Source organism: Larus michahellis, chromosome 4 (assembly GCF_964199755.1).
Source record: "Larus michahellis chromosome 4, bLarMic1.1, whole genome shotgun sequence".
Lineage (NCBI taxonomy): Eukaryota > Metazoa > Chordata > Aves > Charadriiformes > Laridae > Larus > Larus michahellis.
Genome location: NC_133899.1, coordinates 26,625,393 through 26,637,014, shown reverse-complemented (window position 1 = coordinate 26,637,014; position 11,622 = coordinate 26,625,393). Strand labels below are relative to the sequence as shown.

The 11,622-nt window shown below is 44.8% G+C and overlaps 1 long non-coding RNA gene across 1 annotated transcript in view; it reads left to right on the top strand.

Moving 5' to 3' along the window:
• The first annotated feature begins 826 nt into the window (after positions 1–826).
• The window catches only part of LOC141742116 (uncharacterized), a 95,647-nt gene continuing 84,851 nt past the window's right edge, over positions 827–11,622 (top strand). Inside the window, exon 1 of the long non-coding RNA XR_012586594.1 lies at positions 827–879. This is a non-coding gene — a long non-coding RNA (uncharacterized LOC141742116). The remainder of the gene's footprint in view (positions 880–11,622) is intronic.

The following is an 11,622-nucleotide window of genomic DNA, read 5'->3' as shown; positions in this document are numbered from 1 at the left end:
ACTTTCAAGTGATAAATTATCTTAATTAACTTTAATTGTTTGCAGACAATTTTATGCAAATTGGGACATTTAAGGAACAGAAGCAGAGATTTAGCTGTGGCTTGGGAGATGGCTAAGGAGCACTAAACTTTTCTCACATCGGTAGGCCTTCTATTCTTAAAAAATAAGAATGTGCGTTGGGGGTGTGACGGCAGCCGCGGGCCCGTGCCTGGCACCCGAGAGCAAATGCCAGCACAGGTTGTTGTCTCAGCCCTGGCCCAAGGAGATCAGTGGCTTCTCCCCACTGGCCGGGATACACATGGGAGTCTTATTCCAACCCCTCCTGACAAACGGGAGGCACTACGAGTGTGGATTATCTTCCTCGTAGCTTTATTTCCCCAACTGTTACGCTGCTATAGCCTGGTGTTGTTGGTGATTTTGAGTATCAATCAGGCCATGCCTCTTGCTGGGAATCCTGGTGACTGACAAGGATTTTCACCCTGAAAAGGGGAATGTATAGCAAGAGTACATATAGAACAAAACCACCTTTAAAGTGGGTGTATTAAAGACCAGTAGAATATTTTGAGCTATTTCCCAGCAGACTGGATGTGTTGGACATCCCCTGTGAGGTCCCAAGGGGTGCTGAGCACCCCATAGCACCCAGCAGGACACACGGTGGGAGCCCAGGGGTGCTCAGCCTGGGCTGCCCAGCAGCAGCAAGGTCTGGAGCAGGTGCCCCATGATGGCAGCAACACTCTCCTTGAAAATTAAACCCAGGTGTTTTCAGTTTTCATCAAGGAAACCGTATAATCAGGGTGTGGGGCTGGGCTGAAGTCCTGGAGCAGAGGGAGAGTTGTGGGTGCCCTGAGGACAGCACTGTCCTGCTGTCTCTTAGACCTGGTGAGTGTTGTGCTTTATGCATTTATTTATTTTCTTCTGGTTAAGGTTTCTATTGCTTTTTCTCTGGCATTTCAGCTTTCTCCGTGTGTTTATGTGCTAGGGAAGAATGAATGCTTGGTTTTAATGAGGGGAGGCTGAGCTCCCCCAGAACTTGCTTCTTGCTGTTGTGGGTATTATGTGTTGATGTTTTTAGTGCCGGATTAAATGCCATTTGGGTATTACAGCGCTCTTTCTCTGGAATTACAGAGAGGTACCTAGGAACATTATACTTAGTGCTTTCTTTTTTTAATGTAGGATCTCAAAATGTTAATCAGATGAGCCTGTAGCATAGAGCAGCCCTGGGACTGGCTGCTTGCTTCACGAGATAAGTCTCTTACTAATAATAACTTCTGCAGAGTGAAAATGTGTTTTCATTTGGTAATTCAGGGGGGAAATACAACACTAAGATGGGCGAAAGGCTTCTTTTTCCAGGCTACTAGAAGAAATGACTGTTTCAAAAGAATGGCGCCGTCACCTTGCTGTGGTTAACCGGCTCCAGCTGGGCGTTGTGGGTTTGCTCTTTGGTGGGGCTGAGGAGAAGGCGATGAGCTTGGACTGAAATGGTGGGTTTGGTATTTATATATGTAACTTCAGAGAGTCTGTTCTTACTGCAGATCAAGTTGCAGCAGGCGAGGTGCATTTTGACTCAAATGAAGGCAGCAGTTGTTTACTTTTCCTTTAGGGAGTAGTTTGCCACAGCAGCTCCACAAAAACCCCCTTTGTGGTGCCAGCGGTGTGACAGAGAGCAGTTCTATAACCCAATCAGTTAGGAACTCCGATGTAAAATCCTCCTCTTGCAGGTAGGAGTTCATGTGCCTGGTTCTTGGTGGCCTTGCAGGCAATGTGGTGGGTGCTGCAAGCACAAGACCCAACTTGTTTCCCAACAGATGCAGCTGGGCTGCGGTGGCGTGGGGTGGGGGTTACCAGCCCCTTGCAGAGCAGCTGGCTGCTCTCAGCATGGCCACGTTCTTGTGTCCCCTGCTCACCTGGGGACTGTGTATTGCTCTGACCTGATCCCATCCCCCTGGGAGCTGCGAGCGAGGAGGAGGCAGTCACTGCGTGAGCTTGGGGCTTGATCTTCAGCAGCCACCTACGTGGTGCCAGCCCAGGGAAGAAAGAAAATCAAACATATCCGCTCCCCAGCCTCCCTGCCCTTCAGGTGCCCGCCTGTCTCTAAAAATCAGAAGGAGCCTGGACAACCGGCTCTCAGTTGGGTGCCAAACTCTGTCGTAGCCCTCTGTGTTGTGTTCAACTGCAATGTTGTTAATGCCTTCCTCGAGTCGTGCTCCACCTGGTGCCTTTTGTAAAACAGCTTGTGGTCATCGCCGACAATGCTTTCAACAAATTACTGTGAACTGTAAACTTTCAGTAAGTTTTTGCTTTTATGGTTTCAAAATGTTAGTAGTTTTCAAAAAAAATACAAAGGCAAGTGTGCTTTCCTTGGTTCTCCCATGTGGCTGTTTGGTGGTACTTAGGTGACATCTGGCTGGTGATTTCTGTATTTGATGTTGGGTGGAAAATGAGTAAGGACAAACTGACCAAACTTCTTGTTCTAAATGGTGAATGTGACTTCTTCTTTAGCTCCAGATTCACAGTGGACTTGAAAACTAAAGAATTGTAGAAGAGTAAAATTGTAGAATTGGAAGAGACCTCAAAAGATCATCTGTTCCAACCTTTCATGGGAAAGAGAGCAGCTATGAGATTATCTAGGTATATCTTTATCTTGCCACTACTTGGAAATGTAACCCAGTAGCAAAAATATCTTTGCCAAAATGCAGGTAGTCTACTCTTGATAGGATTTTTGTCTTATAATATCAGCCACTATTAATTTCCTTTATTCTCCAACTTACTGAGGAGAATATTAGATTGTCATGAAACTAAATTACATCTCATGAAAAGGATAAGTGAAAATGAAAACCGTTGACATTAAAAACAATGTCTTATTTCAGTCAGTACCCAGAACCTGAACATTCATTTTTGGCAAAAGTTTTCATTTATTGTAACCTTGGGTTTTGGCCTGTCAGTATATCCAGGGCTTCCTTCGGTACTTTCCATTTAGTCAAAAACTGTTTAACAATCAAGTTTCGCTGATGAATATCAGGTACTTTTAAGTTGGAAATCCTCACACTGCAGACATGGTTTGTTTTCCTGTACGCTGGCTTTACCTCTTGTGCATGGCTGATGCCAGGTATGTACGACAACATCCAAAACCAGTGTAGAAAATGAGACTGAGCTCTGCCTGTGCACCTCTGACAGTATCGCTTTTCACAGCACAGGAAACCCTGCCACCCCCCACCCCAACAGCATCTGCTCCTAAAAATGGAATGAGAACTGTAAGGGTTGGAAGGTGATTTTCACAACTATACCTTTCATATATATGTAATACTTTGTGTGAATTTGGGACAAAATTAAATGTACACTCTTTAACTCATACCATTGCCAACTTTTTTCCCCTATGTCAAGCAAAAAACAATAATATTTCTTTCGACCTTGTGATCTGTTCTTGCAGCAATTATCTTTGTGACCTTTCCTAGTGGTTTAATGATTGAAAACAATAATAGTTTCTCAGTCTTTGTAGCTAATCTCTGCTTATGATTCAGAAAGCAGAAACGATGAAGTGCGATCTATTTGCTGAGCAGTTACGGTGTGTCAGTGATGTTTATTTACTGTTCTCTCCTCTTTTCTTGACCCGATGTCTAACAAAAAGTCTGGTACCTGGCCTCAGCCGTCTGGCTCTCCAAAAGAGCTTATTGGCATGGTAGGCAGCTCTCCTGGCAGAGGAGGCGCGTACAGTCCCAAGTTAAGTGAAAGGGGATGTGCTTTTAAAAAAGTTACATGTACGGGCAAGGACTGAAATTGAAAGAACTCTATTCTCCGAGTTTTTGTTTGGCCAGAATAAAAAGCATTATTTACTGAGGGAAATGCCCGGTTGGGACAGCTGGGTATGTGGGTTGCAATACAGATCTCTGTATATCATTAGTACTTTGCACGGTTTAAAAAAAATATTTCCAGCAAGTTAAGAAGCATCCTCTGATCTGCAGAGGAAGGTGCTGAAATCCCATTTTTTCCTTTTTCCTCAAGCATAATTACAGCATAAGGTACTGTTTGAAACCAGGTATTCTATTTTTTTCTGTTCTTGTTTAAAATTCTTGCATTGCCTGAGTTTTGATCTTGGTTTCTTAGGTCTGATTAAACTTGAGTTTAATCAGTGAGGGGTCAATGAGAGCAAAGGAATCTAAAGGAGTAAATCCAAAGAGACCACGTCTGTGGCTGCGAGCAGAGCGGTGCTGGTGCTGTGCAGCAGGAGCCAGCTCAGGAGAGCCCTCAGCCCCTCTTCCATCAGTCACTGTTGCTGGTCAGATGAGTTTACTACTGTAGCTATGTGCTCCTCTAGGTCTAAAAGCTAGTGTCCTTCACTGCTGTGGTCCAGGTGTCTCCATCACCTGGTTGGTGCTGGTTACTCTTGATTTGGTGGAAATCCCTGATGTGGTGCTTTAGCTGCTGCCCAGGTGACTTTGCTGAAGGTGCATCAGCATCTTGTGAAAGTGAGAAATGAATGAAGTGTAGCAGAATGAAGAGGAGTCAATAAAGAATGAGACTTTAAAATTGCTTTTTTGTTTAAAGAGATGTGTAATTTTCCATCAGCCAGTACTGTTTAGGAAAATCAATGGGTGATGGAGATCAGTGTGTTCCTGGGTGCAGGGTGGGGAGACCGTAAATTCAATAGGGAGTTATAAAGAGGCCCCAGAAGGTTTCGTGGCAGGTTTTCCCCTCCTGTGGCTCAGTTGGCTTGTGGAGAGTCAGAGCTCCCAACACAAGGGAAAGGGGGGAAGCATTTTTTGGGGTCAGCCATGCAGAGGCTGGTTCCTCCACAGCTGTGGGGAGAACAGGCTGAGCCCGAGCTCTTGGCACAGGTGCTCCAGTGGGGTCCCTCGATGTACAAGAGATGGCAGTGCCCACCAGGGCAAGGAGTGTTCTTCTGTGGAAGTCTGGGGTGTAGGCTCGTGTGACCAGCATCCCTGTCCTCACTGCTGAGACTGCCACACTGATGGATTGGAGATACACATCCTGGCCCGGCGGGGGCAGAATGGACCACAGTGGGATCACACTGGAGGGGATTAGTGAAACTGTAACATAGATTACAGTAATTTTTAGCAAGTTTGCAGAGAAGTACTGTTATTTACACCTGTCGCTTTGAGGCCAGTGGATCGCATCTGAAAAGAAGTGTGATCCTAACAGTTTCTTCCCCATAAATGATGCAGAACGGCCTGGGAACCCTTTCTCTGGACTGGTAACACGGATTGGTGGCCTACAGTTCACCTGTGGGTTTTCTCATCCAAATTCTCTTAGAAGATGACAGTGGATATTTTTTTATTATGGCTTTTGATTGTTTCAAAGCAACAGGGTCAATACGACTGTCTTCCCAAGGTGCTGGACTCTTGCTCTCCCCTGGTCTAGCAGGCGATCTCATCAAGGTGGATGTTTTCCAGCACCTTCAAGGGAACAGGGGAGGCATCTCCATTGAAAACCTGTGCAGGGATTTCCTGAAGCACTCTAATTACTCTTATAAATTCTGTAGCGTGAATATGTGTTCCTCTTCTGCACACGCAGATAGTTTATGTCTAAACAAAAACTTCTAGAATAATTTCCTTATGCCAGGATGTTTTTTGTACTAATTTGGGATCAAAGGACCTTAACATAATTGCTTATTCAAATAAGAACCCAGTTGCATATAAAATATTTATATTAATTGGGGAATTAATTGCTTATCTAGCAATGCTAAAATAACCGTTTCATGAATCTCAAAGATGAGAACGACCTCTCTAAGGACTACTAAAATGAAGAGACCACAACGTCTTTAAGGTTTGCTTAAGTTTAAAGGCTCTATTCAAGAAAAAAACCAAAGCTGTTGTAGCGCATAAAGCCTTTTATGCAGGGAATAGGAAGGTTTGAACAGAAATTCAGCTGCTGTTAAAACCTCATGAAACTTGAGGAAAACTTCAGAAGAATAAAGTGCGTTAGGAATGTTTGAGTCCTAATTGCAGAGCTTCTCTGGGGACATCCTGCAACACAGAACAAAAGCAAAGCTGCGGAATCGTAACTTCTCTGTTCGTGCTGTGAGTGTGCAAACGACATTCTCTGCAGGCTGATAATGTCACCAGGGCTATGGGAGGTGACAGCAGCTACCATCCTGCTCTTAGGAACCCTTAAATATAGGTTTCTTTGCTACATTTAGGGAGAGGACACAAGAAAACTACACGTATCTTTCCAAATGATTGGTTTGGCACTGCCTTTGGAATGTTTCCTTGCACGTTGGTGTCTGATACATCCACACCTGCAGCGTGGGGCTCGGTGCGGCGTGAGGAGGGCGCACTTCCCACCCCAGCGACCCCCCCGGTCCCCAGCACTGGTGAGGGTATAGAAATGCTCTTCATGCTGGAGGTGCCAAGTGCCTGCTGCTTGCTCGCTGCCCACCACTCGGCAGGGCTGGCTGGGACCCAGACGTGCCCAGGCTAAACTTTGATAAATGAAAGGACTTGCTTTGAATTTCAGAGGCGTAGTATATTTACGTATTTTCCCTCCTTCAAGACCATTCCGTACAATGAGGTGCTTTGTTTTATTTAAGGCATTGCTGGGTAGTGTCAAGCTTGTAAATGACTTCTTTAAAAGCAATATTTACCAGAGGTACTTCAACTTTATTGGTTAAGATCACTTTTAGTCTACCCATCCAGACGCTGTGCAGTATGCTTATGGCAAACCAGACAGGATTAATAAAACAAAGTTCTTGGCAGGTTTAGCAGTCGGTTATAAACTGAGAGGGGAATTGCTGGTCTTCTAGGGATAATGGGGTGAAAGTAAATATCAAGGAACTTACTGTGTTTGTTCCTGGAGAGTCTGGTCATCTCCTCTCCAGACTTCTGAAGGAGCATGCACTTCAGTAATAAGCTCAATAGGCTTTTTTTTTTTCTCCAGATTCCTCTGGGTATTTTCACAGGAATATAGGGATGGAGCTGTGAGACTGGAGGGCTGTAAATATGGTATCTTCATTTAAGAAAGGGTAAGAAAAGGCATCGTTGCAGCTACAGGCTTTTCAGCTGGCATTATCAAGCAGGACTTCATACTGGTCTTTCAGGAAAGTGTAATTATAGACAGAGAGGAGAAAAAACACAATTTTTCATGGGCTTCCCAAAACCAGCCTGTGTCAGATTTCCATCCCTGCCCAGATGCTCACTGATGCGCCTTCTTGGATCCTCTGGCAACAGCTCCTGCCTGAGTCGTGCCCACATGGAAACGTGCTGCTACCCCAGACGACGTCCTGGCATCCGCTATTTGCCTGTTCCCCTAAAGTACTATGGGAGGAATCCCTACCTGCAGAGCTCGCAACATGTGTGCTCTCTGAGATTCTCTTTCTGCATAGTGTACGTGTTTCCGTAAGGCGTGAGTTTCTCTTCCAGTGCTCTGACAGCTGATTTAATTTAAGAAAAGTACATCAGTCACTCCTGTACAGCTGCTACTTCTCCTGTTTGCTTCAAAGTGAGGACCATTAGCTTTGTCGTCTTCCCTTATGCGAAATGTCTTCCTCGTGAATTTAACCAAAAATAAGAATAATAAAATAATAGTGAAACTGGGATGAGGTTTAAAGGCAAGAATAAAAAAAAAGGAAGCCTGGTTATCGCGGCCGAAGTAGAAGTCATGACTAAAGTATATCCTTGGACTGCAGGGAGCAGGAGGAAAAAAGATAGATTTATAGATAAATACATTAAGAGTTATTTTTTTCCTCGATAACAGTAATGGTAATGACTTGTTGGTGACGCCTCTGCTTCTCAAAGGGAGCCTTGTCATTTTGAGTAGTCCTGATGTTTTGTTTGCAGCATTTGCAAAGAAGTGCGATCACAAGACAGCAATGTTTGAAGTGCAACAGTTCAAGATGGTCAAAGAGCTATAATCATGTGGGTAAACTCAGCAGCAGCAGTGTTACTAGTCTGTGTGTAACAAAGCAATTTTTTTTTTTTTTTTTCCCCTTTTGCACTGGGAATCTGGAGGAGAGAGTAGGGAATTACAATGAAGACTTTGCTGCTTTGTCGTTGCATTATGCTTTTCCTTACCGGCATTGAACCTGACAGCTTGAAAAATGCCATTCTGCTGGAGTTTATGTTCTGTAAACGCAGAGATGAAATGGAGGCATTCGTTTAATACTTGACTAACTGGGTAACACTTAAAAACTTCGTAAAGGTGCGTTATCAACTTTAACTCCTCCGTTTCCTCTGAGAACATACCTTCCGCTGTTTCCAAATACTGAAGCCAAGCATAGAAGTGAGATGCATTTAGAGGTGTTTTAGTGAAGAAATGTCTTGCTTGGTGTACTTAGTGGCCAAGCGTTGGACTGCAGCTTATTAGATGACAGAGGACCGGGTGTAGCAAACGCCCTCCTCCGATGCAACGTGTCCCTGGCTGCTTGTGCTTTGCCCCAGCAGGACGCATCTCCCTTGGGTTCTCCACTAGGTATAGATCCCATTGCTTTGGGTGGCCGAGGAGTCTCGTTAGGGCTCTGCAGAGGAACAGGTGGGCACATTTACAGACTGTTGACAAGGATGGCCCGAGCCATGGAGATGTCTCTGCATGCAAAGACTTGGTAAAAATGTTCAGCCTGATAAAAGACACAAGAGGGGTATGAGAGAGACCTATAGGGCAGGGATCTATAGGGTAGCAATTGTCAATTGTCTCACTGGTATAAGACTGTCAAAATTGTTTATTTGGGGGATGGAATGAGCATAATCTACAACAACTGAAGGGAAATTATAGCTTTTCCCACCTTCTTTAGCAGCAAACAGTTCTTGAACAACTGCTGCAACCTTATTTTGTTGTCAAAGAAAAGAGAAAGCACTCGGTTATGGCTGGAAGCCTGTCTAATTCTGAGAAATGTGAAAAACTTTGTAAACAAGCAGAAAACTAAAGTCAAAATTAATTCCAGCCAAAAGCTGCCGTAAAAACGAAGAGTCAAGGAATCACTGGGGCATTTTAATAACTACTAAAAGGAAGAGGATAAATACAATATTAATTTTATGACTTATTTTTTCACACTCCAGTGAACATAAATTTTTGTAATTGTATTTACTGGGCTTGGCTGTGTTGAAAGATAAGGGATAATTACATTCTTGCCTGATGGGAAGGAGCCTACAAAATTCTACCTCTTTTAATATGTTAACAATAATGTAATATTAGGGAATTCAATCTGATATTAATTAATGACAAGAGAAAACATCATCAATGAGTAAGTTCTACAAACTTGGTCTGTGTTTTGAGAACTGAAAGTGTATTTTTAGTTCCACTGTAATCAGGGTTTTGTTGGTCAGACCTGGCACCCCCCAGCCCACTACAGCCGCATTGGCTGGGTTGGTTTGTGTGACCGCAGACTGCACAGCTGGGACTGAGTATTTTAATGCCCTTTCCAGTTTTGATTGGGTTTCCTGGCTGTTTTATTGACTTTTCTCAACACTGCGCCTCAGGAATTTCTAAGCATCGGTAAGAGATGTTGGTAGGTTATCTTGCAGTACTGCTTTGATTGGAAAATTGCATGGAAACTCTAGTTTGTATGCCGTTGTAGTGAAGAGATTCAGTATAGCTCTACACTGAATCCAGGGACAATCCAGGCCCAGTAACTTCAAAAAGTAGCTGCAAGATCAGATGGAGGGTGCTTCTGAGAAGGTGGGAGCAGAAAGGGGTATGAAGGGAAACAGCTTTACTGTCCTTTTTTTGTGCAGAAGAAATCTTGTTTTATACTATTCTGCAGGGTTTGAGGGCGAGTGGTTGAGTCCCAGTTGGTGTACCAGGTATCAAGAAGAGGGGTTTGAGGGAGCTGGAGCAGCTCTGGGTCTCCCCCAGCTGGTGTCACATTGCTGCCTTCCCTTGCTGCAAGAGGCTGCATGACCGTGCTGGGTAAACCGCAATGGGTACTAGAAAAAAAACCCACCTCTTCCAGCCTTCCTGATTTCGTGACTGAGCAATAGAAAGAAATATTGGTAGAAATTGTGTTGGAATAATTGCAGTGTTCTGGTGTACATGGGGGAATGGAGGGCAGTGAAGGAGAGCTGAAGGGCAGCAAGAGCGGAGGTTCTCTGGGGAGATGCTGGGGTTCTCCACCAGGAGATCACTGACAGGATTGCATCTGATCTTCTGACCTGAGGAGTCTCCTTTGGATCGGAGCTCAATCTTCCTGTCTCAAAGATGTAAAACCTCTGCCTGAGTTTGCTCTTTATTATGGTGTAGTGTTGCCAGCCTCAGCCCTGCAGTGTCACATTGTCATGCAGCAGGGGCTTGGGATTGAATTGTGTCTGTAAACGCTTCCTCAAGACTAATTGTCATGGCTCCAGTGTGGTCCCATTGCTCCTGCCTGAGGATGAGAGGAATGACTGAGGGCTTCCAGCATTCTTTCCTTTCCTCGAGGGGACAGTCCAAAAATATCCCAATTAGAGCTTTGTTGTGCTGTGAGGAGGGCAGCTCCTGCCCTAAATGGCTCTGTAAGTGTGAAATAAGAGATAACGAGGCATGCAACCAGCAGACAGGCTATGAAACTTGACAATTAAATGTACCTCTCTGCTTTGGTAACCGCTGAGTGGGATCACCTCTGCTGCCGTGTGTTATGATGCAGAGCCAGGCTCTTGCACTGGCATTTGTACACGTGAAACTCCAGTAGTTTGAAAGCGGGTACTTTTTCGATGAAGGAAAATGGTGGACATAACCCATTAGAAGATGTGGAGGGGCCTCTGCGAGTTCTGACTCTGCTGCCTGGTTCCTCCTTGACTTTAGGTAGATCTGTCCACCTGCATGGAGGGGATTACGCCTTCATTTGCTCTCAGGTAAAGGGATGCTCCTAAACGCAGGATGTTTAGCTGGGCAGGCAGGTGAGACGCAGCAGTAGCACCCATTGTCTATGGGTCTGTACCAGGATTAAGTTGCAAGGGCTGGTGAGAGCTGCAGCTCTTCAGGACCTTGTGGGTGTGAGAAGCTGCTGTGGCTCCTCGTCGCCCGCATGTCATACCGTGTCACTCTGCTGGGGAGCAGTTCTGGACTCTGCCGTCAATAGGTAAAGCTGAAATGGCCTTGCATGGGCTGGTCTTGTTCAATGGGGCCGCCAGGCGGTTGTGAGCACCTTCCAGAGTGGTGAGGCAGAAAGCTTGCAAGATACAACCATTTGGGAAGTAAGACCTTTAATGAAATGCACTTGGGAAAGGACAACTTCTTCAAACTGAGGAGAGTTCCTGAGGAGTGCAATAATCTCCTCGGCAGGGTTCAGGAGAGAGTTGGTTGTTTAACTCCCTTTAAGCAGAGAGGTAGTTACTTGATTGAGTCTCCATAAAACCCTCTGAAAATCCACCTCTTGAAACTTAAATATCTTGAAAGAGAGGCTGTTTCTAGTTTGTATCTAGAGAAGGCAGAAGCATTGCAGTGTGGTTGTTGGGACAGTTAAAACGGGTGAGGATTGGAGAAGGACCTTTCTGTGGCTCCCACTGAAACTATAAAAACGTTCCGAATATAAAGCCTGGTTTGTTTTTTCTGACTTTGCTGTGTTGTTCCTCCCCTGCTGCTGCATGAGAAAGGAGAAGCCGGGGATTTGACTTCATGCAAAACAATCCTTTTTTTCTTTCTAAAACTACCTTCCCCAGGCTGAGACAAATCCAAAGTTTACAATGGGAACTTGGATCA